General features: G+C 38.2%; 1 protein-coding gene across 2 annotated transcripts in view; it reads right to left on the bottom strand.

The window, feature by feature from the left end:
• Exoc2 (exocyst complex component 2) overlaps positions 1 to 21,752 on the bottom strand; it is a 197,043-nt gene extending 175,291 nt beyond the window's left edge. For both annotated transcript variants that reach the window (XM_026398921.2, XM_077801565.1), the window contains exon 1: positions 21,633 to 21,752. The gene's annotated coding sequence lies outside the window, so the exon portion shown is untranslated. The remainder of the gene's footprint in view (positions 1 to 21,632) is intronic.
• Positions 21,753 to 25,646: the final 3,894 nt, after the last annotated feature.

Below are 25,646 nucleotides of genomic sequence, written 5' to 3' on the forward strand. Positions count from 1 at the left end.
AGAAGATAGAAAGATCTACCTTGCTCATGGATTGGCAGAATTAATATTATCAAAATGACCATACTACCAAAAGCACTATACAGGTTTGATGCAATTCCAATCAAAATCCCAATGGCATTCCTCATAAAACTAGAAAAAGCAATCATGAAATTCATCTAGAAAAATAAGAGACCCAGAATAGCTAAAGCAATTCTAAGCAGGAAGAGCGAAGCAGGTAGTTTCGCTATACCAGACCTTAAACTATACTACAGAGCAATAGTAACAAATACAGCATGGCACTGGCACCAAAACAGGCCAGTAGACCAATGGTACAGAATAGAAAACACAAAGACTAACCCACAAAATTACAATTATCTTATATTAGACAAAGTGCCAAAAACATGCACTGGAGAAAAGATAGCATCTTCAACAAATGGTGCTGAGAAAATTAGAAATCCATATGCAACAAAATAAAATTGAACCCCTCTCTCTCACCATGCACAAAACTTAACTCAAAATGGATCATGGACCTAGGAATTTAACCAGAGACTCTGTGTCTAATAGAAGAAAAAGTAGGCCCTAATCTTCATCATGTGGGATTAGGCCCCGACTTCCTTAATAAGACCCCTATAAGCACAAGAATTAAAAACAAGAATCAATAAATGGGATGGATTCAAACTAAAAAGATTTTTCTTCTCAGCAAAAGAAACAATCTGTGAGGTGAACAGAGAGGTACAAATTTGCTCCCACTCACACATCAGATAGAGCACTAATCTCTAGGGTATATAAAGAACTCAAGAAGCTAAGCACCAAAAAAACAACTAACCCAATCAATAAATGGGCCAAGAACTTGAACAGACAGTTCTCAGAAGAGGATATTCAATCAATCAACAAATATATGAAAAAATGCTCATCATCTCTAGCAATCAGAGAAATGCTAATCAAAATTACTCTAAGATATCATCTCACTCCGGTCAGAATGGCAGCTCTTATGAAGACAAACAAAAAGTGTTGCCAAGGATGTGGGGGAAAAGGACACTCATACATTTCTGGTGGGACTGCAAATTGATACAGCCAATTTGGAAAGCAGTATGGAGATTCCTTGGAAATCTGGGAAAGGAACCACCATTTGACCAAGCTATTCCTCTTCTCAGACTATACCCAAAGGACTTAAAAACAGCACACTACAGGGACACAGCCACATCCATGTTTATAGCAGCATAATTCACAATAGCTAAACTGTGGAGCCAACCAAGATGTCCTTCAGTGGGTGAAAGGATAAAAAAAAAAAAAAAAAAGTGCATTTATACACAATGGAATATTACTCAGCATTAAAAAAGAACAAAATTATGACATTTCCAGGTAAATGGATGGCGCTGGAGAAGATAATGCTAAGTGAAGTCAGCCAATTCCAAAAAAACAAATGCCAATGTTTTCTCTGACTCATAGTGGGGTAGGAAGGGAGAGCATGGGAGGATTAGATTAATTCTAGATAGGGAAGAGGGGTGGGAGGGAAAGGGAGGGGGAAGGGGATTAGCAAGGATGGTGGAATGTGACAGTCATCATTATACAAAGTACATGTATGAAGACTTGAACTGGGTGTCAATATACCTTATATACAAACAGAGATATGAAAAATTGTGGTATATATGTGTATTAAGAATTGTAATGCAAAAAAAAAGTACACATATACTGGCATAAATTAACATGAACATACTTTATATACAGAGATGAAAAATTGTGCTCTATATGTGTAATAAGGATTGTAATGCATTCCACTGTCCTTGCATATTTAAAAAAAATAATAGAATCAATAAAAATAAATAAATAAAAATAAATAAAAGCTTTTTTGCATAAGTAAACAGACTATTGATGCCAAAGTCTTCAATTTTTATGTTCAGGCTAGCATCTTCTACGGTTTCAATGTTAAGTGTCCCCCAAACTCCCATGTGCTAAAGGCTAGGTCCTCAGAGTGGTGCTACTAGGAGGTGCTGTGGACCTTTAAAAGATGCAGTCCAATGAGAGAACCTTAGGTCACTGAGGACGTAATCTCAAAGGGGGATTGTGAGACCCTAGTATCTTCCTCTCTTTTTTTGTTTCTTGGGCCATTTATAAGCTATTTTGCTCTGCCACGTGCTGTGCTTTTTGGTTTAAAAACAAAAAAAAAAATTCAAAAAGAAAGGAAGAAAACCCCAGAGGACTTCTTGTTTATGTGGATTTAGAAATTAATATTTATCAATAAGGTAAATTAAACCTTCTCATTTTTTAGTAGCCTTCTTATTTTTTAGTAGCCTTCTCATTTTTTAGTTTGAAAATACAATAATTTGGGGGTTTTAAAGAATTTATAATGTTTACAATTGAAATAATTCCTTTATAATTTTGAAGGATTATTCTCAAAATAATTTGAAAACTGGCATCACAATACTACAAGATATTTTCTTACATAAGACACAACAAGGTACACTACTAACATCTTAAAGCAGAGGAGAAGATAGCATTCATAATATTTTCATTGCTTATTTACAATTTTGCCCAGTCTTTGGGATAGATTTCTTCCTTGAATAAGCCACAGAACTCACTATGCCCACTGTGGTATCCCACTGCTGAGTGTGTGTCCAAAAAAAAAAAACAACTTCTAATTTATTTTTTTACAGTCAAAATGCATTATACTCTGTGTCTTTATTATTTAGCATTATTGATGGGGTTCTGGGTAGTGGGCATAGTGCCAGTACCTCAAGGGAAAGAATCAAGAAGTCCTGTCTCATTCCTTCTCTACTACTCTTTATGTGGAACAAGTTTCTGACCTATATCATTTTCTTTTCCTCTGAACTTTTATCATTTTAACTCCCCCGCCCCCAATTAGGGGAAGTCTTTATTTCTCCTTCAAATTTAATGACCATCAAAGGCATTCTTCATTTCTGTGATTTTATTTCTACTATTTTTATTCTTTAAGTTTTCACTCATCTACTTATATTACTTATCTGATATATGTTATCTGAATTTTTCCATTAGAGCCCTTTGTATTTTTCCCATTATATTTTTCCACATAATCAGAGTGGTTTGAAATTCCTAGATTACTAATTCTCACATCCCTGCCACATTTATGTGTGGTTCTAATCCTAGATCTATTTCTTCAAACTGTATTTTTAGTCTTTTAGTATGCCTTGTAATGTTTTGTAGAGGCAGGGACCTTTCTAATGTATATTTGCCTTCCTAGTAGTATATGGAACAAAATTTTTCTTTAAAAAATTCACTTGTGGCAATTATCATGATCACTGATGACTGTTCCGAGTATGTTTCTGGGACTGCTTCAGACTACAGAGTTTTATGGACATGCTTTTTATAGTCACTTGACATCAGACTAATATCTGACTTGATGTCAGATTTTTATTAGGTCAGGGTGCCAGCCTCGTGTAGATCTATTGTCTTTTCCTTCTTATTTGTTGCTTCTAAACTGCTGCACTGCTTCTAGATGATCACCGTTTTCATTAACCCTCCTGTTTTATCTTGTTCAATTCAGTTCTTGAGCATTCCTACAAAACAGGAATCATATGGAGGAAACATGAGGTGCCCAGAAGCTCCTAGCTTCATTTAAGCCTCACTGAAGTCAGGAAGAATCCCAAACTTCTTATTAACCTCCTCCAAGGTTGGGGTTCTCCACTGTTGCGCTTGCGCTAGTCACAGTGTTATAGTTTAGATATTAGTTGTCTTCCAAAAGTTCATGTGAGACAATGCAAGAAAATTTACAGGTGAAATCATAGTTATGAGAGCTTAACTTAATCAGTGCATTCATCCACTAAGAGACATTAACTGAGCAGTACCTATAGGCAGGTAGGATGTGGCTAGAGGAGGAGGGTCACTGGGGGTGTGCCTTTGGGGTATATATTTTATCCTCGGTGAGAAGAGCTCTCTTTCTCCCGATTGTCATGTTCTGAGTTGCTTTTCTTCATCATACCCTCTGCCTCAACTCAGGCCCAGAACAAGGAAATCAGCCATCTGTAGACTAAGAACTCTGAAAGTCTAAGTGCCAAATAAACTTTTCTTACTAAAATTGTTTTTTGCAGGTCTTTTGGTCACAATGGAGGAAAAAGCTGCCCAAAACACAGAGTTTGGATAAGACCACTCTTTGTGATGGAAACTATCCTCCTGTGCATTGCAAAATGCTAAACAACATACCTACCTTCAACTCACCAAGTGCTAGCAGCTCCCCTCCAAATGTGATGATGAAAATTATCTCCAGACAATTCCAAATGACCTCATTCTGAAGGAACAGGAGTCACCTTTAGTTATGAATCAGTGCTCCAGTGATTACAATGTGCCCAGAAATCTAGGTGCTTAGGATAAGACTATCTCTTCTGGGGCGACTACACTACCATTGGCAAGAGTAAAGAGCAGGGCCCAGATTTCAGTATATGCCCAGAAAGACTCCACTCCCTCTTAAACTCACAGCCTCACCACCATGATCATCCTTAATTATTTGTTTACCTTGGTCATAGGAATGTCACTGAAGGACTTCCCAAAGAGGGGGGCCTCAACCCAGAACAAGTGGGGTCAGAGGCATACATGACAAAAAAAAAAAAAGAAATTCAGCACACACCAGTCAGAGCCACTGATTTATTTAAGAAAGCAAATAAACATTCAAAGGAGAATGTGGATTATCTCAAGGGAGAGACATTTATCAGAATACATTAAGAAATACAGACTTAACAGAGAATGCCAGCCATCTTGAGTGAGAAGGTTTGGGAGTAAAGCAAGGAATACACATTCAAGGGAGAACGAAGGCCATCTCCAGAGGGAATGAAAGCAACCCCTTGGTGTGGGTTATTAATACTTATAAAGGGACATTTGCTCGGAGCTGGGCTAGAGGGTGAGTCAGGGAGGAGTTATATAATTTCCTGCCAGTTTTTGCTGCACTTGCTTATCACCTTCATGTTACTTTTTGCAGGCAAGGGCACAGGTTAAAAGATCAGGCCAAGGGCATAGCTAGGAACATGAGCTAAGTTGCTCATGAATGCTTGTTTTGCATTTCAATTACTCATGGATGTTTCCTGAATTCCAATGGTTCTTGGGTGCTTCTCTTTTGAGACTCAGTCTGTCTTTCCTGTATCCCCAAATTTAACTCTTGGAGATCCTGCACAACCAGACTCTAATCTATAAAATCTGACCATTTTTTTCCCTGTGATGCCCTTTCACTCCAATATCTGCATTAGCCCTCTACAGCTCCAAACAGGGAGGTGTGATGTCAAAAAATGACCAAAGAGTATTAAGAGCTGGTAAGAGTAACTTCCTATAACTTGCTTAATCCAAAATCCATATTTAGAAAATTAGAGCAACATTTAAAACGGACTTCAATGTTCAGCCATTCCTGGTCTGAAAGTCAATTCCACGAAATAAAGAGAGTCTCAAGGTTGAGGATGTGGGAAAGAAGCAGGAAAAAAGCAAAATATATTTAGAAATTCTTAATTCCTTAATTATTCTAGGGGGGGATCTGGTCACAGTAATAGCATTGTTTCTTTGGAAGTTTCTGTATCAACGTAAGAATGTGAAATGAATGGATTGTGAGAGAGATAATGTATCCTAATCCTATTTTAAATGGACTGAGGTAACTATAGGCAGGTGGAATATGGCTGGAGAAGGTGAGTCACTAAGGGCATGCCCTGGAAAGGTACATCTTCCCTATGGCTCCTTCCCTGCCCTCTGCTTTCTGATCCCACCATGAGCTGAGCAGCTTTCCTCTGGTGGGAGCATTCTCCATAATATGCTGCCTCACCTTGAACTCAGAGCAATGGAGTAGGACCTCTATGGTCTGAGATCTCCAAAACTGTGAGCCCCAAATATACTTTTCCTCGTTTACACTGTTCTTGTTGGGTATTATGGTTACTGTGATAAAAAACTCTAATTATAAACTGGTACTGAGAATAGGGTCATTTTTCTGAACTGGTTAGCAGGAGGAGTTTTGAAAGGTTTAGAAATGTAGGTTAGAAAAGCTTTAGAATAATGAGCACAGATTATGGGTGAACACCAGAATACCAATAGGAATAGACTGTGTTTATGAGGCTTCTGAGGGAAATGAGACCACACATGTTGCATTCTGGCAAATAATCTGGCTACATTTTGCCTGTGTCCTCAGATTTTGTGTGTGGGTGAATCTAAAAGTGATACACTGATTAATCTGGCAGAAGAAATATCAAGATAGCACAGCTTTCCATCAGTGGTGTGGATATTGCTTAAGCTTTTAACCAGGATTACTGTGAGAATTGGAAGCAAAAAAGCAGAGGTAAAATATTTTTTAAACTTGCAGTTTGGCCAGAAAAGTGCATGTAAAGCTGAGGCCAAGGAAGGTGTGCTTGTTGAAGAGATAACAATCCCTAAAAAGATGCTAAGTATTTTGCACAGAGAGAATGGAGGGCTTCTCAGGTATTTACAAGACCACACCCACTGCAGGCTTCAGGGTACAGAAGAGAAAATTCCTTAGAGAAGAGATTACAAGGTGTCCTTTTAGCACAAGGAAGCCTAAGAAGTTGTTCCATCATGCTGAGCAACATAGGCACTCTGAGGCCACTTGCAGCTATGATTACAGGGGACCCAGATACTGGCAAGCTGGCAGCAGACCTTGGCATTATCCAGGTGGTGCTTGTTTTGCAGGAATGTAGGATGCTCAAATTAAGGGGTCATGAAGACTTCCACTAAGATTTCAAAGGAAAGCAGCCTAAGAGGCCAGGCAAAGTGTAGCAGCATTAGAGTTTCTTCAGGCTGCCCCTGGGAGGGTGATGCATGAATATGTGAAGATGAAGCCAAAGGTGGAATGGAGAATTTACAGATGCCAGTAATGTGGACAGTCTGCCAAGGAAAACTGTTGGCTGTGGAGAGTGTCAGACTAAAAGAAAGGCCACGTGGGCTACAACCAGCAAGGTCAAATGGACAGGACTTCCCCACCTCTTTGGAAATAACACCTCACAGCCATGTGTCCTAGATGCAGCATGCAGAGTTACAGGAAGTGTTTGCAAGCTGTGTTTTGGTATTGCTTTTGGCCCCTCCCTTCTTCCTATCACCCTATTATAGATTAGATGTATGTTAACTTCTTTTTGATATTTACAGGGGCTCATAGCCAAGAGTTTTCTCACAAGAATGTAAAATGACTAGGCTGTGAGAGCTATAACCTGATCAATACATCCTAGTTTAAGCCAAAATAGTCATTTATCCAAGGCAGATTAATGACAGAACACAGATAGGAAGATCCAGCATACCTGACCCCTCATTTTTCCAGAGTACAAGAAGAAAACCTAGCATCACATTACCCATTACTTCTGAAATTTGGGACTCTGCACATGTTTTCATGGTGATTCTCCAAATCCTCACACTACACTTTTTGGTTATCTTAATTCCTTATTCAGTAGGCTAAAGTTTTCATGTGTACTGCAAAGTTACAATTTGAGGTATTCATTTAGGAATAAACAGGGCTCATGCCTTTATTTACAACATTTTTCTGACTGTGGGTATAGTTCAGTGGTTGAGCACTTACCATATGCAAGGCCCTGGGCTCAATCCCCAGCACCAAGCCAAAGAAACAGAAAAATATTTTTTTCAATTGATAAAAAGAAACAATACAAATATTAAGTGAAGGATACAAGTGGCCATTAATCAACAGATAACCAATCTTCAACATCAATCAATAATAACAAAAGCAATATTACTTATTGAATCATTATTATATCCATACATGTTTCTATGGTCTCCCCATGTGATATCTTTTTTGGGGGGTACCAGGGATTGAACTCAGGGGCAATCAACTGATGAGCCACATCCCCAGTCCTATTTTTTATATTTTATTTAGAGACCGGGTCTCACTGAGTTGTTTAGTGTCTCACTTTTTGCTGAGGCTGGCTTTGAACTTGTAATCCTCCTGTCTCAGCCTCTTAACCCTCTGGGATTACAAGCATGTACCATGGCGCCGGGCCCCATGTGATAACTTTTAATCCTCACAATTCCTCTATGAGAATGGCACATTAAATACTTTGCCTATTATTCCATTACTAATTCTGGCAGAGCAGGATTCCCACCTAGCAATTTGGCTTCAGCAGGTGAGCTTATAAACACACACACATACACACACACACACACACACACACACACACACACACCCTCTCTTCATGTTGTCCTTCATGTGTAAAGTATTTGCCTGGCACTGGCATGCTTGAAGCTTGAGTTCAATTACTAGGACTGGAGAGAAAAAAAAAAAAAAAGGAAGTAGGGCACCACAAAGGAAGTTTTTCAGAAGTGTAGTTACCACCTCCCTGATCAGCTCTTCAGTGTGACCATAAAGCATAAGTGAGAGATACTAACTGGCATTAAGAACACTACCAAGTTTACATGAGGTAAAGAACACTAGTATCACCAACACCCCACTTTGGCCACACAAACCAACTTATTCAGTTATGAAGAGATGCAAGAAACATTTACTTTGGAGTCAGAAGACATAAATTCAAATCCTATCTATACAACATAATCAGGGCCCTCTAATCTCTTATCAATTTTCTCATCTGAAAATAGGAATAACAACTAACTTCAGAGGTATACTGAGATCATATAGTACTAGTATTAGTCATGTATCAAAAGCTAACTATAAGTACACTCAGGAACTAGATAAATCATTAAATGTACTTTCATTCTGGAAGGCTGGATAAGAAAGGCTATATAAGAAGATGGTTTTAATCTGGCTTAAAACAGAAAATAATTTAGGCCAAGAATAAACATGGAACTCTTGCCACATACCCTGATTAAGAAGCGGGGCAGAAGAGGCTGGAACCAACATAGCAACCATAAGAAATCACCATTACCTCCAAAGAATCTGGTATAAGGGCTCTGCATCAAATGGGCAAACTACCTTAAAGCTACAGTAAGGCATTTCATCATATGATGGGAAAATTCGAAACACTTTTTTTTTTTTTTTACTATTAGACATAGTATAGCCAAAATTAAGTATAACTTCATTCCAAACAAAAAATGCTTTCTTAGCATCTTCTTTTCTGTATATTAACCTCAATCCCCAAAATGTTTCAGTTATAGTCAAAAGCATAATTTTCTTGCTTGCTGATATAGTTTGGATCTGGAATGCCCCCCAAAAGATAGTGTGTTGAAGGCTTGGTTCCCAGCTGGTGGTGCTACTGGGAAGTGATGGAAACTTTCGGAGTTAGAGGAAAGAAACTCCTGGGGGTATGCCTTTGAAGAGTTTATTTTGTTCCCAGCACTTTCATCTTCCTTCCCCACCACCCCCAGCTCTGCTTTCTGACTGCTAGAAAGTGAGCAGCTTTGCTCTACCACATCCTCCTCACCATGATGTTCTACCTCACCACAAGCCTTCAACAATGGGGCCATGTAACCATAGACTAAAATCTCTGAAACTATGGACCAAAATAAATCTTTTCTTGTTTTTTTTTTTCTCATGTACTTTGTCACAGCAATGAAAAGCTGACTAACACAAATTACTCCAAAAATCCATAGAATTAAAGAATTTCTAGTTATTTGAAAGTCAAATATAATTTTAATTAAACCAAAAGACCTAGACAAACATAAAGTAAATGTACATTACAGCTTTCAGAGTAGGAGGACAGAGAAGCACATCTTCTTTAGGTTAATTAAAGAGAGACAACCAAAATTGAAAAGCAAAAAGGAAGTTTGAGAAAATATTCAATATCACAAAATATGAGTAGACATAGACACCTCACAAAGTTCAATAAAAAATATAAGGCCCTAAGAGAAAAGAAACAGAGAAGGCAGAGTAGACAATTCAGAATCAAGGAGATGCAAGGAATAAGCAAACGTGAAAGAAATCAACATCAGAGAAACAAACAAAAACTGAGATTCCATATTGTCTATTAACACAAGATATTTAAGACAATCATGTCTGTCTGCTGAATCTATATAGCGTTTCTATGTTACAAATCATTCTAACACTGAAAAATAAGAATTTGCCAATATGTTTCAAAGACACATATTCCTGAAAGGTGAACAATGATTCAAATAACCCAAGCCTGGTGATTATCAGGCATGAAGAATCCCAATAGATATAGAAATTTTCTATAACAAGTGGTGAGAGGCATCCCAAACACCTAGAAAATGAAGTAGGTAAAATGTGAAGGTCCAATCAAGGAAATACTAATGCAGTAAGTGAAATGTTATTAAAAACATATGCAAGACCAAAAAATACTTATAACAACTTAGGGGAAAAAAAAGACACAAATGTTGACAGTTGGATAATATAGATAGAGAGAGAGAGAGAGAGGGGAGAGAGAAAGGCAATAGAGACACAAAGAAATAGGCAGAAGCTTCTGGAAGGAAATATTCTAAAATGGTAAGTGATTTTATTAATCACTTAAACAGCTTGGAAACAGCTTGGAAACAGTATGGGGCTGGGGTTGTGGCTCAGTGGTGGAGCGCTTGCCTAGCACACGTGCAGCACTAGGTTCGATCCTCAGCAACACATTAAAAAAAAAAATCAATAGTTATTATGTCTATTTACAACTAAAAGGGAAAAAAAAAGAAAGAAAGAAAGAAAGAAAGAAAGAAAGAAAGAAAGAAAGAAAGAAAGAAAGAAAGAAAGAAAGAAAGAAACTGGTAGTGAGATGTAATGGCATGCACCTCTAGCTTAGCTACTGAGGAGGCTAGGCAGCAAGATGTCTTGAGCCCAGGAGTTCAGGGCCAGCTTAGACAACTCAGCAAGACGCCATCTCAAAAATAAAACAAAACAAAAACAAGTAAACAAATTCACAGTTAATAAGTAGTAGAGTTGCAATTCAAAGTCAGGCTCTAGCTCTATGCTGGTCTGATTTTCCCAGTGATTTTTTTTTTTAACTTTCTATTACAGAAGTCTTAAACTTACAACAAGAAAGATTAGCATAGTGAACTTCCGTGTTTCCATCAACCAGCTTTTAGCATTATGTCTATTTCAACCACCCCATCTAGTCAAGTCCTTTTCATATTTTTGAAAAAGTACTTTAAAGCAAACTCCAAACACATTTCTTCCACAAATATTTTATTTTGTATGTCTACAAAGGACTCTGTAGTCAGCCCAAGTTCATTTTTTCCATAGTCTCAAAAAAATTAGTTGATGTGTTAGAAGCAGGATACAACCAATGCTATTAAAAAAAAAAAGAATTATACAAATATATATGCCTGATGAATACAGAGAAAGGATAAGAAGGATGCGTGACATTAAGAAGGGGCTAACATTGAGACAATCAGACTGTAAAAGGGTAGAGGCATCAGGGAAAAAAATGTGTTTAGATAAATTTCTAAAAGTACTGTTTTCCCTGAGTCAACAGCACGAATGTAATTTTTAGAAATTTTAGTATTTTTAGAAATGAATATAATTTTTAGAAATGTAGATAGGTTATATACTGCACAGAAAATTCTAATCCCAGAGCACCATGTGGAGCAGCCCTTCTGGAAGGGGATGTAAGGCAGTGACCACATGATGACTCCTCTTGGCAGTTCTGCCTCATAATGGTTTTTTGCTTGCTTGCTTATTTGTTTTTGGACTTGTTCCTTTCTCCTACAAGTTAATTATCTAAGAAAGGGATTATAACAACTACAATATCCCCTACATTAAAGAAACAGGTGGGTGGGTGAAAAAAAAGAATTACTGTGTCAAGCTCCTTTACAAAGTCATCCTCAGTGGGTATGTCTAGGACTGTCATCCTATGTGTGTTTCTCTAACATCTAGCACAGGGCCAGACACTCAGTAAATTAGTGGTTGAGCTACACAGATCTCAGAACACATCAACTCTCTAGTTTGACTCTTCTTTAGATTCTTCAATAACAAAACTACAAACCTCAAAGGCCATGTGAAAGCCCAGCTATGAGAAAACATGAGATATGGCCTTTCAAAGGGATGTCAGCTAGATTTCTTCTTCTTCAGGACAGATGTTATTCCTTGATTCTGTACTATGTCCCATACAGTTTCTTAAACCAATAAATTTGTGCCGTAATAGTTATCATCAAAACTATCACAGAAACTGGGAATACCCTAATTACATTCTAAAATATACCATGACAGCTTCTCTTGATTCTCAATACAGAACATGCCACATAAAAGAATTAGATGAATCCAAATTAACCACAAAGATCTGAACAGAATAATCCCTTTTCTATGTACCATCTTTGGGTGAAAATGGTTTAAGCTCAAATGTAATCTTTAATGGTAAGGTCCAAAAGGTGAAAAGATTAATAATCTATTAATACTTCCGTACAAAATTACTTAAAAATCAGAAATTCTAATTGATAGTTCTAGATCTTTGAGGCAATATGTATTTCTTTTAACAAGGCAAAATTTTAAATGTTTAAACTACAATTAATTTTACCCCTTCATAAATCTTTCTACAGATTTATTTTTAACCATTCTTTATCCCTATAAGAACTAAGCCAAAACTGTTTAGTTTGGTTTTTAAATTTAAAACATCCATACATAAAAGAGGAAAAGTCAGTGGTAAGAACATATAAAAAGATTCTTGATTTTCAGTTTTAAATAATAAAATGTTCAGAGGGTGTTTTTATTTTTTCTTAGATTCGAAGATAAATTTGTCTTCAACAGAAATGTACTTGAAAATGTTATCATTTACAATGCTGTCCATCTGCTGTGGTTCTACAGTTTCTCTACATTTCCATGAGAATCAGTTGCCCTAGAAAACAGTTAAGTTCCCAATAAGCAAAAGCCTGATCCTTCTCAGGCTTATTCTTCATTCCTGGAGAATTCAACCCAATAATGGGTAAGGTAGAAATAGAGGGATTCAGCTCAATCAGATTTTATTAGTTTAGTTCTACATCAAATTTTATGCAACCAATTAGTACTGACATTGGTCAACTCAGAAAAGGCTAGGAACAGGTACCAACTATGCTACCCCTAAAGTGCATGTCATTTCTATCCTTTCTATCAAAGCCTAGAACATTTCACACTTCCAAGTTTCCAAAATACAAGTACAATAAATACAAATACAATACAAAATGCAAATACAATAAATCATTTCTATTTATGATTATTTAACTATAACCATCATTTATCAATATTTTCTGTTTATAGAAAGAGAATCTTTACTTCTTAGGTAAATATCATAGGGTAATGACTTCATTTTGCCATAACTGACATAAAAGGCACATATTTTATAATTCCACTTAAATGAAAGTTCATAATAAAGAAAATCATAGACACAAAAAGTAGATCAGGGTTGTCTGGAGGGAGGATGAATATAAAAGGATCGATAATGAGTTCAGGGTTTTCTGTGGGAGTAAAGAAATGTCCTGGAATTAAGACAGAGATGATAGCTGCATAATTTTGTGGATATACAGTGTTTCAAAATTCTTGTGAGCATTAGATTAACACTGTTACCACCAAAAATACAACCCCCTCAATTAAAAAAAAAAGGAAAAGAAATATGAGATGCTAGCATTAAAAAAAAAAAAAAAAGTATTCAACACTACTAAATTCCAAGTCAGATAAAACAAAGGAAAACCTCAGCCAATACTAAGAAAGGCAAAGACAGAGAAGGCTTTTCCCTCTCCTTGATGGAACTGAGTTCATGTTTGAAATTTAGGACTAAAGATAACAAAACAAAACAATAAAAGCAGCAGAAGTACTAGTTTTATATATATATAATATATATATATATATATATATATATATATATATATATATTCCAAAGGAGTCAAAATATATATATATATATATATATTTTTTTTTTTTTTTTTTTTGACTCCTTTGGAAGATCAAGATGTTAGTAGCCCAGATTTTCTAGCACTCTCTGGACAATAACACAACTCCAGCAAGACTACCCTGGAAGAAAAAGAAGTGAAGAAGCTAAACAGTGGCAAATCCCAACTGATATTAAAAGTCTAACGATGTTTATTCAAATAACAAAATATTTGACAATCTCAACAAAAATGTTCAGGAATGAGAAAGGAAGAAAATCATGAAAATATTACTAAGCTATTCATAATGAAAAATTTTTTTTAAAAAAAGATTCTGTCCTAAATTTATATTATGACATAAAAACAAAGTTCATTTGTCTCAACTTGCCAAATCTTTATGATGAAATAAGCCAATATCACTGCTGACAAATATAATAACTACAGTAAAAGGGCATGCCAAAATCAATGTGGATTTTCCAAAAAGGTCAAGAAATCAGCTGTCAGCTTAAATTGGTTAATTTCATTAAAATTGTTCAACATGACAGATGTCACCTAATTCCAACATTCTTTTACATGAGCACAGTTGGATTAATTTGATCCAAATTCTGTATAATAACTTTCACAATTTCTAAAAATACATCAAAACTTTGTCACTTATCTTAAAATTTCTGCTTTATTTCTCTAGTTCTATCTCAAAAGAAATTTCTTCAAGGCCATATATCTTGACATAGTGAAAGCAAAATAATCACAGCACTCAGCAGTGCCATTAACATTTCTGAGCCACAAGGGATTAAACAGGCAGATGCTATGGAAAGTGCCTGTCTGGAGAGGCCAGCCTAGAGTTCAGACTGCACCACAGCTGTGAGGGATTGAAACTGCTAGCTGTGGAATCAAGCTTAGGAGAAACCCTGGGCACAATTCCGGCATCCGAAATAAATTAAAGTAAACAGTATTGCTCTCTCTCATCCACCCTGTTAGCAACCTCTCGGCTGAGCTGGAGACCACACACTCAGACCACACAGCGCCAGCTGAACTGCCTCGCACGCAACATCTACAAGCTGTCACTCGGCAGAAGCAGAGAGGTAGAAAGGGAGGGAGGAAGGGAGGGAGGAAGGATAAGGGGATGGGAGGAAGGATAAGGGGATGGGAGGAAGAGAAGGGGGAGGGGGACAAAGGAGAGTCTCCTCTCCGAACTGCTGGAATGGTGTGTGGTTTGGAGGAGCGGGGGAGGGGTGGAACCATAAACCTCTGAGAAAACAAGCTGGTCATGGCCTTGTGTAGTCTTGACCCCGTTCCCCTGTACCAATTTAGTAGCTGATGAAGGATTAACAAAGCACCCATTTAACATCAATTAACCTCCTATCCATCACAGGTCAAAAGAGAAAATTACCATTATTAAAGCATTTCACTAAAGAAAGACAAAAGGTGACTTTTTTTTATAACGTATACCTAAATAACTGAATTTTCTTCATAGATTTATGTTACTTTCAACCCATTCACTTCTTCATTTAACCAAGCCCACAAAGATGAACTGAAAATGTTTCTGCAATAGAAACCATAAAATTTTATGATTTCCCCATGTTGCATTGACATAATCTTAATTTTCCAAAGTATTTACTGGTAGAATTAAAGACAGTAAATTGTTCTTTCTTTACAAAACTTCAAACAAATTAATTAGTGGCAATAGTATTAAGAAAAAAATCAGAAAATGAAACCACAAGCAACAAAGAGTTTTAGAACCATAAAAGCAATATTTTTTACTATTTAGTAAAGAAGAGTTCTGCTGATTTAAGTAACAGAGGTGATATCTGAAAAAAAAGAAGAAGCAAGGCTCAGCTACAGGGAAAATATAAGTTCTGATTCACTTAAGAATTGGAGAAACTTCAATAAGTAGGCCAAAAAGTCTCTCATCATGTTAAAGCCCTATTTTCTTATTAGATTAGGCCTTACAAATGGGACATTTCCCCTAAAAGACACTCAAAAAACCCTTCAAGTCCACCTACTCTACCCTATCCCCTAACATGCTATTCATTCTAGCAATATCAGCATCACCAGGGAACAAACCAGAAATGTGAGTTGAATCTCAGACCCTAGATCCACTCTAGCTCTCTGTGTTCACAGCCATGTTTAAAAAGCACTAAGTAGCATTACCCTTCCCAAAGCCATTTTGGTAGCAGCCAATCCCAGAAAGATCTGGTTATAGAGCTGCCTATTGACTTTCAACACAAAATTAGACTCAGCTAGGCTCTCAGGACACTCATGACAAAACAGAATTATAGAACTCATGTCGTCCTTGAGGCACACCCAATCTCCTGTAGAATAGATCTGTAACCACTAGGCTGAGCTAGACTCAAAGGAATCTCCCAGAAATATTGAGAAAAGGGTTCAAAGGAATGCTTTTCCTTTCTTTAGTACTCTGTAAACTCAAGACTCCACTCTTCCAGGGTAGGGTCAAGTTACATCAGCATTACCACAATTTTTTACAGGGTGGAGCAAGTTTCAGAATCAAGGTCATGAACCTCTGTGGTCCAGTTTTCTAAATTAATCCTTTTTCTTCCTGCTCCAATGCAAAAGTCATGGTTAACAAAACCAATCATGAATGAACCTGGAAGAATCCAGGGGGTCCAAACAGTATTTCATAAAAGATCCTCCTAAGAAGACTCATGATCTCAGAAGGGATGTTTACAGAAAAAGGGTGAACTAACAAGAAATAATGCATCCTGCTTTCCTGGCCCTCTTTAGACCTCTTTTCCTTCTTTATGTCTACAAACAAAAAATAATTGAAAGCACAGGTGTTTACATTTTAATCCCTTGGGAGAAATCTAGTAATTTAAATGATATATTAAATGGAACTTAATAAGTATGTCCATTTTATCTATTATAGCCATTGTAATAATTAATGTATTTATTTATGGATGAGGAAAAAAAAATCTGACCTCCTCCAACAATGTTTAGAGGTACAGATTAAGGGAAAGAGAATGTGCCTTAGGCGACCAAGAAGGAACATTGGAGACAAGATAAAATATAGGATAAGCCTGGGCTTTTCAGATGGCAGAATAGACAGGGTCGCTTTCCTAGCTGCTCCATGGCATGAAATCGAGAAACCCTGATTCTTCGAAAGTGAAATACTGGAAACCTTCAGGGACACTATAAGTCTACTGCCTCAGATTAATATTGTTAGATGGGTAGACACACAAACAACCTGAAAAAGCAAGGGAACAAATTACTCCAAACAAACCGAGATACTCCAATAACAGAATCCATCAACACGAAAGCAGAAGAAATGTCAGAGAAGGAGCTCAGAATGTACATAGTTAAACTGATCTGTGAAGTAAAGGATGAGAAAATGCAGGAAGGGAAAGATCCCTTCAATAAAGAGGCAGAGATTCTGACCAAAAAAAAAAAAAAAAACTAGAAATCCTCAAAACGAAGAAAACAATAAACCAAGTTAAAAATTGAAGAGAAACCATGGGATTCTACTCTGACAGCTCCATTATTATTTTTGAAACAGGTGGCAAGAACATGTGCTAAGAGAGTAGATGATGTAAATGGATGAGAGGTTTGAAAAGTGTAAAAAAAAAAATACTAAAATTAAATTCTATGGAGATTGGAAACAGGTGCTGATAAGAACAACTCTAGAAAGATTCCTTGATGCCCACTTGAGACTGGGGACCAAGGATTTATAGGGACACAAATCTAGATACAATGATTTGCCCAACTGGTTCTAACAACCAAGACCCAAACATAACAGAAGATAAAGAGCTGAGATCATGCAGGGCTGAGAACTTGCCAGACAATTGCTATATACAAGGACAATGAAACAACTGAGCATGTGGGCAATGAAAGTGACTGAAGATCATGGAACCTCCTAAAGAGGTAAAGTACAACAGAGATGGGAACATGAAAGATAAAAAGATAACACTAGAAGCAAAGAGTGGGAGGTTTGGGCTTTGGATTTCTGAAGGGGACCAATTTCAAGGCTGGTGCATTTCAGTGCTGCCCCCCCCCCCCGCAGCCCCCAGCACCATGTTGGGTCAATAGCCATACCTACCCGCACATCACTAGCTCTCAGTGGGCTCTACTTTCTCCTTCTGTCCCTTCCAATTGTTGGTTTCTCTTTGAGTTTCACTTCTTTTCCTAACCCTTCACACACCTCTGTGAGTAGTCTCTTTATTAAAGCCTCCTCATTTAAACATTCTGGCATTAATTCTGTTTCCTGCTGAGATCTTCATTTACACAGATGTAAATCATGTTACATAGGGCTTTCATTAAAGATTATAATCTTGGCTTTTTGTCTTATTTTATTTTTCAGGAAAATTATAATATAATTAAAGTTAAATTACACACCCTCCAAAATTACAGAATTTTAAAACTAGAAAAAGCCTTTAAAAATTCAACCATGCCAGGTGCGATGGCACATGCCTATAATCCCAGCAGCTCAGGAGGCTAAGACAGGAGGATCATGAATTCAAACCTAGTCTCAGCAACTTAATAAGGCCCTAAACACTCAGCAAGGTCCTGTTTCTAAATAAAATATAAAAAGAGATGGGGATGTGGCTCAGTGGTTAAACACCCCTGGGTTTAATCCACCATACCAAAAAAAAAAAAAAAAGAAAGAAAGAAAAAATTCATCCATGCTTACAGCCATACAGCCATGCCAAAGCAAGTACTTCTAGCAGTAGAAAATGGAGAGTCCTTCAACACTGTGCACTTATACCTGAGTGATTACTATATGCCAGGCACCATTGTAGGCACTCTCTTGATCCAGCCTGAATAGCTGACATTCTCATAAATGAAAATCCAGGCTTCCCAAATCCAGATATCCAGTGTCCTTTTCATTATTAGCACCAAAATTTAATATGAGTGGAAAATATTTAAAAGGAATTGCTAAATCCAAAAGCAAAAAAAAAAGCAAACTGAATGATCCACTCCATTCTTAAATATTACCATCAATATTAAAGAATATTCAAGAAGCTTTTGAGCTTGCCTAAGATAATTTTCAATACAAAACCATTGCCTAACAGATCAGTTCAAAACACTTCTGCCTTCACCTTCAAGGCATTCCATAACCCAAAATCCACTCACGCAGTAGCCTCTGGGCCTCTGCTCCTGGTGTAGAACCCAGATATTCACACACCTTGCCCCATCATGGTCTTAGCTCCTCAAAGCTTTCCCAGATCCTTCCCTCCTGTGAGCTCCTGCTACTCTTACACGCAGTTTAGTTCTGTGCTGTTATTTAATTGAGAGGACAAAAATGCCCATTCTAAATCCAGGCTAATATTTTTATTTACAATGTGTATATCATGCATATGCTGAGACTGGGAGGGACAAAAATAACTGAAACTAATCCCTATCCATCAAGAGTTTAGTCCATCAATAGTTATAGCCCCTAACACAATACAGGAATAAGACAAGTGCTTAGTGGTTATAGGATTAACTGAGTTGGAAATTTTCAAAGCAGAAAGGATTCTTCAAGAGAGAAGATCTATGAGCTAGATTGTAGCTCAGTGGCACAGCACTTGCCTGGCACATGTGAAGCACTGGGTTCAATCCTCAGCACCTCATAAAAATAAATTAATAAAATGAAGATATTTAAAAATTTTTTTTAAATCTAGCTTTATATAGTCTCTGAATACACACACACAAACACACACACACACACACACACACACACACACACACACACACACAGGAATCCAAGGCCCAAAGAGACTAAGGAACTCAGCTAGTGCCAACCAGGCCAGTTGTAGCCCAAGATCTAGTGATGGCTGCTTTAACTCCTAAACCAAACTACCTTTGACTCTGTAATTTTCAAACTGAGATCCTAGAATGCCTATGGGTGTGTACACAGCTTCAAGATTCATAATTTCTCTACAATTCATTCAAATTTGTATATTTGCTTCAATAATTATTCTTTTAACATAAACCTACTCTAAAGCATTTCAGGAGCAGCCCAGGGGGTCCAAGAACACATTCCCCAGGGTCTAAGATCATTCAACATTTTAACATACTGCTTGGCAGAATGATCAATGTTATTTCCTATTCCAGTCAATTTCAAAATCTCCCCTACTCAATACCAGTCTAAAACTCACCCATTCAATAAACATTTAAGAACAGTGGTTCCAGCAGCTCAGAGGCTGAGGCAGGAGGACTGCAAATTCAAAGTCATCCTCAGCAATTTAGTAAGGCCCAAAGCAAATTTGTGAAACCTGTGTCAAAATAAAAAGGGCTAGGATTGTCACTCAGTGGTTAAGCACCTGGTATCCAAAACAAACAAAAAAAACCTACTATGTGACAGGTGACATACTAGTAACCCTGGCCAGATTAAGATAAGTAAACTAAAGCCTGGCATGGTGCCAACCTGTACTCCCAACAATCAGGAAGCTGAGGCAGGAGAATCACTTGAGCCCCAGATTCCAGACAAGCGTGAGCAACACAGTGAGACACTGTCTCAAAAGGAAAAAAAGATGTGTAAGAAGAACAAGTGAAAAAGTAATCGAGAGAGAACTTTTTAATTAGTACTTCCTATATACCCTCACTGTACTGCTACCTGACACTTAGAAATTGTTCCAAGTCCTTTACTAGAAGACTTCCTGTGTATGAGTATCAATTTCATTTTCTGTAAACAGAAATCTTAAGATTTGCAAATAATGAGCTCCCAAATATTTGTGGAATGAAAAGAAACTGCAGAGGTTAATAATCATCTTTTAGAAAGGTTATAGTTTAAAATGATACCTAGTACTAGAAACTAAAATTTTGATAAAAAATAACTTTCTGAAACTTCCAAGAATTGTTCCTTATACTGGAGGATCCTCTGCTTCCCTACATAAAATTAATGCTTCTACTTAAACAGAAAAGAACATGTAGAGCTGGGATTGTGGCTCAGTGGCAGAGTGCTTGCCTAGCATGTGTGAGGCACTGGGTTCGATTCTCAGCATCACATATAAGTAAATAAAGGCCTATCAACAACTAATAAAATATTTTAAAAAAAGAAAAGAACATGTAAATACTAGGCATACATCATCTTCACTATCTCAACCCGTGATTCACCAACTTTTCACACACAAATCATCCTTGGGAAGACTTTGGCTTTCAATTCCTTTCTCATTAAAGGAGTCTGTTACACATAGACTAGACCAGCACACACCAACATTTACAAACAAAATATTATTAAGCATTAGGAGATGGATCCACATACTCTCTGCTCTAGCTTTTCACTACAGGATACCCAAATGTTTTAATTAAGGTGTGGATGACTTTGTTTTAAAATGTGAACAGACTAACAGTTTCATAAATATATCACACTTGAACAAAATTTCTCATACATCTTTAGCAAATTAAAAATAACAATTTAAAAACAAATTCTCTCAAGAACAGTTTCTTGGAATTAAAGAAGTGCCTATTTACAAAATCTTGAGATACTAGGTCACGCATATCATCAGGCTTCCAGGAGGTTGTGCGCTCAACAATAGTTATATCACTGGAGAAACTATATATGAACTCAGGCTCGTTGTTTAACCAGAGTCGCCATTTTCCCATCTGTAAAATGGGATAAGCTAATATCACCTACCCAATTCTTCTAAGGATCAAATAGGTGCAAAAGCCAAGATAAAGTTGCAGGCACCTAGTAAGCGTCCTAGAGCCCTAAGTGGATGCATACTTAAGCAAACAGATAAAATGTGCCTCGCGTTCACTTTTCACCAGTAAACTCAGACCTGCCAGTGACAACTACATAGAGGCACAATGGGGCAGGTGGGCCCGAGGCACCCAGGCCGGTAGGGGTCATGGAGCCTAGGCGTCAGGTGGCGCGGAGCCTGGCTGCAGGTGCCCTCCGCGGGTGGGCCGGGGACGCGCGGCCCCCAGCCCTTCGCAGCCAAGGCCTGGGCCGACGCAGGGCGGCCGCGAATTCCACTCGGCCTCACAGTGCGATCCGCGGTGCGCCCTCCGCCAGGATCTCTTAGGCCCACACATACCTCCCGTCGGTCTGTGGCCGCCGACTACAGCGTCAAAGACTGGGGTCCGAGCAGTTCACGCCAGTAGCTCCGGACCGCTGCCGTCCAACCGCCGGCGCCACACTTCCGCCCGCCGCGAGCGCCGAGCACATCGATCCGCCCAGTAGTCGAGCGCCGAGTCTTGGATAGGCTGATCTTCTCCGGGAGAGGAAGGGCTGGGTTGCTGCGGAAGGTGGACACCGTGAGAGCTGAAAGCTAGTGTGCCTTGCTTTCCAAGGGACCCAGCTACCGGCTTGCACGCGAACTGGCATTTTGTCTGCACAGGAGCGTGCCTCACGTAACCTCAAAGAGTGTGCCATGTGTACCTTTCATTTCCTTGCCCCATGGTATTTTCAAAAAGGCCGTGGATGACAGACCGTTAAGGACGGGCCCTGCACCCTGTAATAGCACCAGGTCAGGGGGCTGCACTGAGTTAAAGCACTGCAAGAGTCAAGGAGTACATAAGGGACTACACGGGATCAGGACAGGTACATTAAAGGACTACATGCACCAGGTCCAAGAACTGCTGCAGGTCCATATGGCCCACCAAGTCTGGAGGATCCACCTCATAGGGTCCCTTGAGAATTCTATGGCTCCTGTTGAAGCCTTAAAAGACAAGATGACATACAGACATCATGATACCACGGAAATTACCGAGGTGACTGGAATACAAATATTGAGTGAACACTTGGACCTGGTGCTGTGCAAGCATAAAGCTAGCGCAATCTCTTCCCGCTTTGTTCCCTGGCTAAGGATAATCATGGAGTGGTGAGAGGAAAAGTAGCATCCTTTGGGAGTGACTGCAGCAATCTCGGCAAGAAAGGACAGTGGACAGCTCTAGGGGACAATGAGGCAGGTAGAGCACAGTGATCAAGCTGGGAATTTGTTGACTGTAGAATTGACATGATTTGCAAGGGCTGTGAGAGAGAAATAACTGGAAGATACTAAATTGCTTACGTGAGTAGTGGTGGTTCCACTAACTAAAACAGGAAAGACCAAGGGAGAAGGGGATGCAGCTGTCATAGTCAGACAAAGGCAAGTTAACCAGACCACACACGGCAGAGGTCGGGGTCATTTCATGGAGTAAGCAACCTGGACCTCAGAAATGCTAGTTGCAGATGAGAAGAATCTAGATGGGCAATCAAGGAGAAATATTAAGAATATCTGGGCCATCAGGACCAACTGCAGCAGTGGACCCTAAGGTCAAACCTGTTAAGGTCTTTTTCACCCCCAATAAAGTGTGATTATATACCACCATGAGAAATCAGAAACAGGACACAGCACACTGGTAGATAGTAGTAGAGAAAAGTGAAAAAGTAAACGAGAGAGAACTTTTTAATTAGTACTTCCTACATACCCTGACTGTACAGCTACCTGACACTTAGAAACTGCCCCATCCATATACCCTCAACTGAAGTGACTTTCTGGGAACACCTGTACCTTTCTTTGTGCCTGAGAGCTTTCTCTCTGGAACAGAGAAGCTGGGAGCACTGGAGGATTCTTTCACCCAGAAGCAAGCCTCAACCAACAGCTCTAGGAGCTGGTGTGTAAACACACCAGCAGGCTCTCTCTGGGTGTGTAGCTTAGAGGCATATAGTCCATTGCATCGCACACTTCCCAAGAAGGCTGTGCTCCAGTTGCCCTCAGTGAAGGAAGCACTTTCTAGCACACCTTGACTGGCTTCCCCACTCCCAGCTTGCTGTCTCCCATGTCACTACCCACATCAAATACTAGCCCTGGAAACCTTATCTCTGGTTCAGCTCCTGACAGAAGCAACCAAGATTGCTATTGTCATAAACCAAAAACAACCTATGTTTCTTACTTTTCAAATATCATTGTATGCTGAATTGTACACTTATTCTGGAAATATATCTAGGGATAGAAAGATGATAATATGTACAGACTCCTTGAGTCATAGGATTTAGCATGACTTCATTTTTGTCTCTTTTTTGTCAGAGGATGTGTCAAAGTGTTCTTCTAGTATGCAATAACCTGACTGTCCCCAGGATTATTCATTTTAAAGAGCAAGGGGAAGACTCTTTAAATGTGAATCAGAAACTTGGCAACAGAGGTCCAAAGAAAATAAAGTGAGAAATCTCTGGCAGCATTACTCCTCCTGCACAATGAAACCAAATCCTCTGGGTCTCAGTGACATGCCATTTCTCAGGTTAGGCAATCCTGCCATTAAGTCAGGATGTATATGTCTTGAGAATTCACAGATCCTGGATGATGATGATGATGATAATAATAATAATAATAATAATAATAACAATAATAATAAATTCCTGGAAAAAAACAAAACACTCAAAAAAGGAAAGAGACTCTTTTGTTAATATTAGTGCTGTTTTCTTTCTTTTTTCTTAGGTTTCTGATCCTAATTCTTAAGCCAACCAGCAAACATGAGCACAGTATATGCAGAAGTTGTCAGAAAATAAAATCATTAAAACTAAAATTGCAATAGTAGCTGTTGGGGCAATTAACTATGATTGGATAGCTTTGTGTTTTCAATTCTGTGTCATATTTCATTGGACCTAGAGAGAAAGAATAACTTTGAAGCATGAAATCCCTTTGGAAACAGTCTTAGGAAACACCATGAAAAACACAATGCTCTGCTCTTTAGATACTTTATTTATGTATTCAATTTACATGAAATCAACACCCTAAGTGTTCTGTACTGCATGGCATATCAGTTTGAAATGGACCATAATAAGAATACAACCTAATCCTGTAATTATAACTGCAGTTTGCCATATCTGAATGATCCTTTTTACCAAAAATTGAAATTTGGTGATCTGTTAACCCATAAATTCTATGATCCTTGCTGGCAGATTACTGCCTTATTCATTGTTGTAGATACTACAGAGACTTAACTGTTATGAGATAGACCAAGCTGACCGTCCCATTCATTGAGTGCTGAATTGTACACTTATTCTCTTGGGGATTATCTTGTCCGTGCCAGCCCTACTTTAGTCATATTTGTAAATTGATTATTATCTCTTCATTTGGCTCCTCCCACTAAAGTATACATTTAAGGAAAGGGACTTTACATTGTTCACTAATGCCTCACACATAATATGTACTCAATAAATGTGTGTTGAATGAAAAATTAAAATTAAAGTCAGGCTACATTTTGATATTAGCAAACTTAGGGGACAGTCTTCTTTCTAATTGTCTATCTCAAAATATGCTGAATGGCTACTTAAAGGCACAAAAAAGTAAGCAACACTAGATATATAAATCTTGATATTATATAGATGCCTGAGATATTTCACCAGCTTTGTCATCCTTTGTGTTTTAAAATTACAAGGATTATTTGAAATCCTAAGAAACTGGAACAATTACAAACTCTGATTTAGCAATCCCTGGATTGTCCTTTTTAGTTAAGGAAGCTGCTTGTCTGGTTCTGTTTTTACCTTTGTCTTAGCTATTGTGTGCTCCTAGTTTATGTGGACTTAGCCATCTACATTTCTTGTTGGCTTCAGAGCTCTGTATCTGAAGAGGCCCCAACATCAAACAACAAAGTACAGCTCTGTGGTTTTTCATGTTTACTTGCAATTTGCATATTTTAATTTAAAAAAAATGTAAATAAAGCTGGCTCCACGAAGGGGTATGGTGTTACAATAGTGTTACTCCCACCATATGGCCATTGCTGCCACCCAGTGCAATAATGCAGATGTGTTTAACACCTGTGTTTATATCTGGGGGTCTCTGGAAGTAGGTTGTATCCATAGGTGGTCCAGAAGGGAAAGGAGAAATTGAGGAAAGACACTCACTACCAAAGAGATATGAAGCCACATAACCTAGAGAAAAGAAACCAGGTTGGGATCTGAAAATAGTTCATTTGAGCAACCTACAAGGGGATTCTCTTATCCCTGCCAGCCCTACTTTACACTGCATAGGATACAAAATATCCTAATTCTGTGTTTTTCTGTGAATAGGAATTAAGATCTCTTCATGTTCTAAATGAAGAATTTCTAACTGAACATAAGATATAAT

The sequence above is a fragment of the Urocitellus parryii genome, chromosome 8 (genome assembly GCF_045843805.1).
Source record: "Urocitellus parryii isolate mUroPar1 chromosome 8, mUroPar1.hap1, whole genome shotgun sequence".
Taxonomy (NCBI): Eukaryota; Metazoa; Chordata; class Mammalia; order Rodentia; family Sciuridae; genus Urocitellus; species Urocitellus parryii.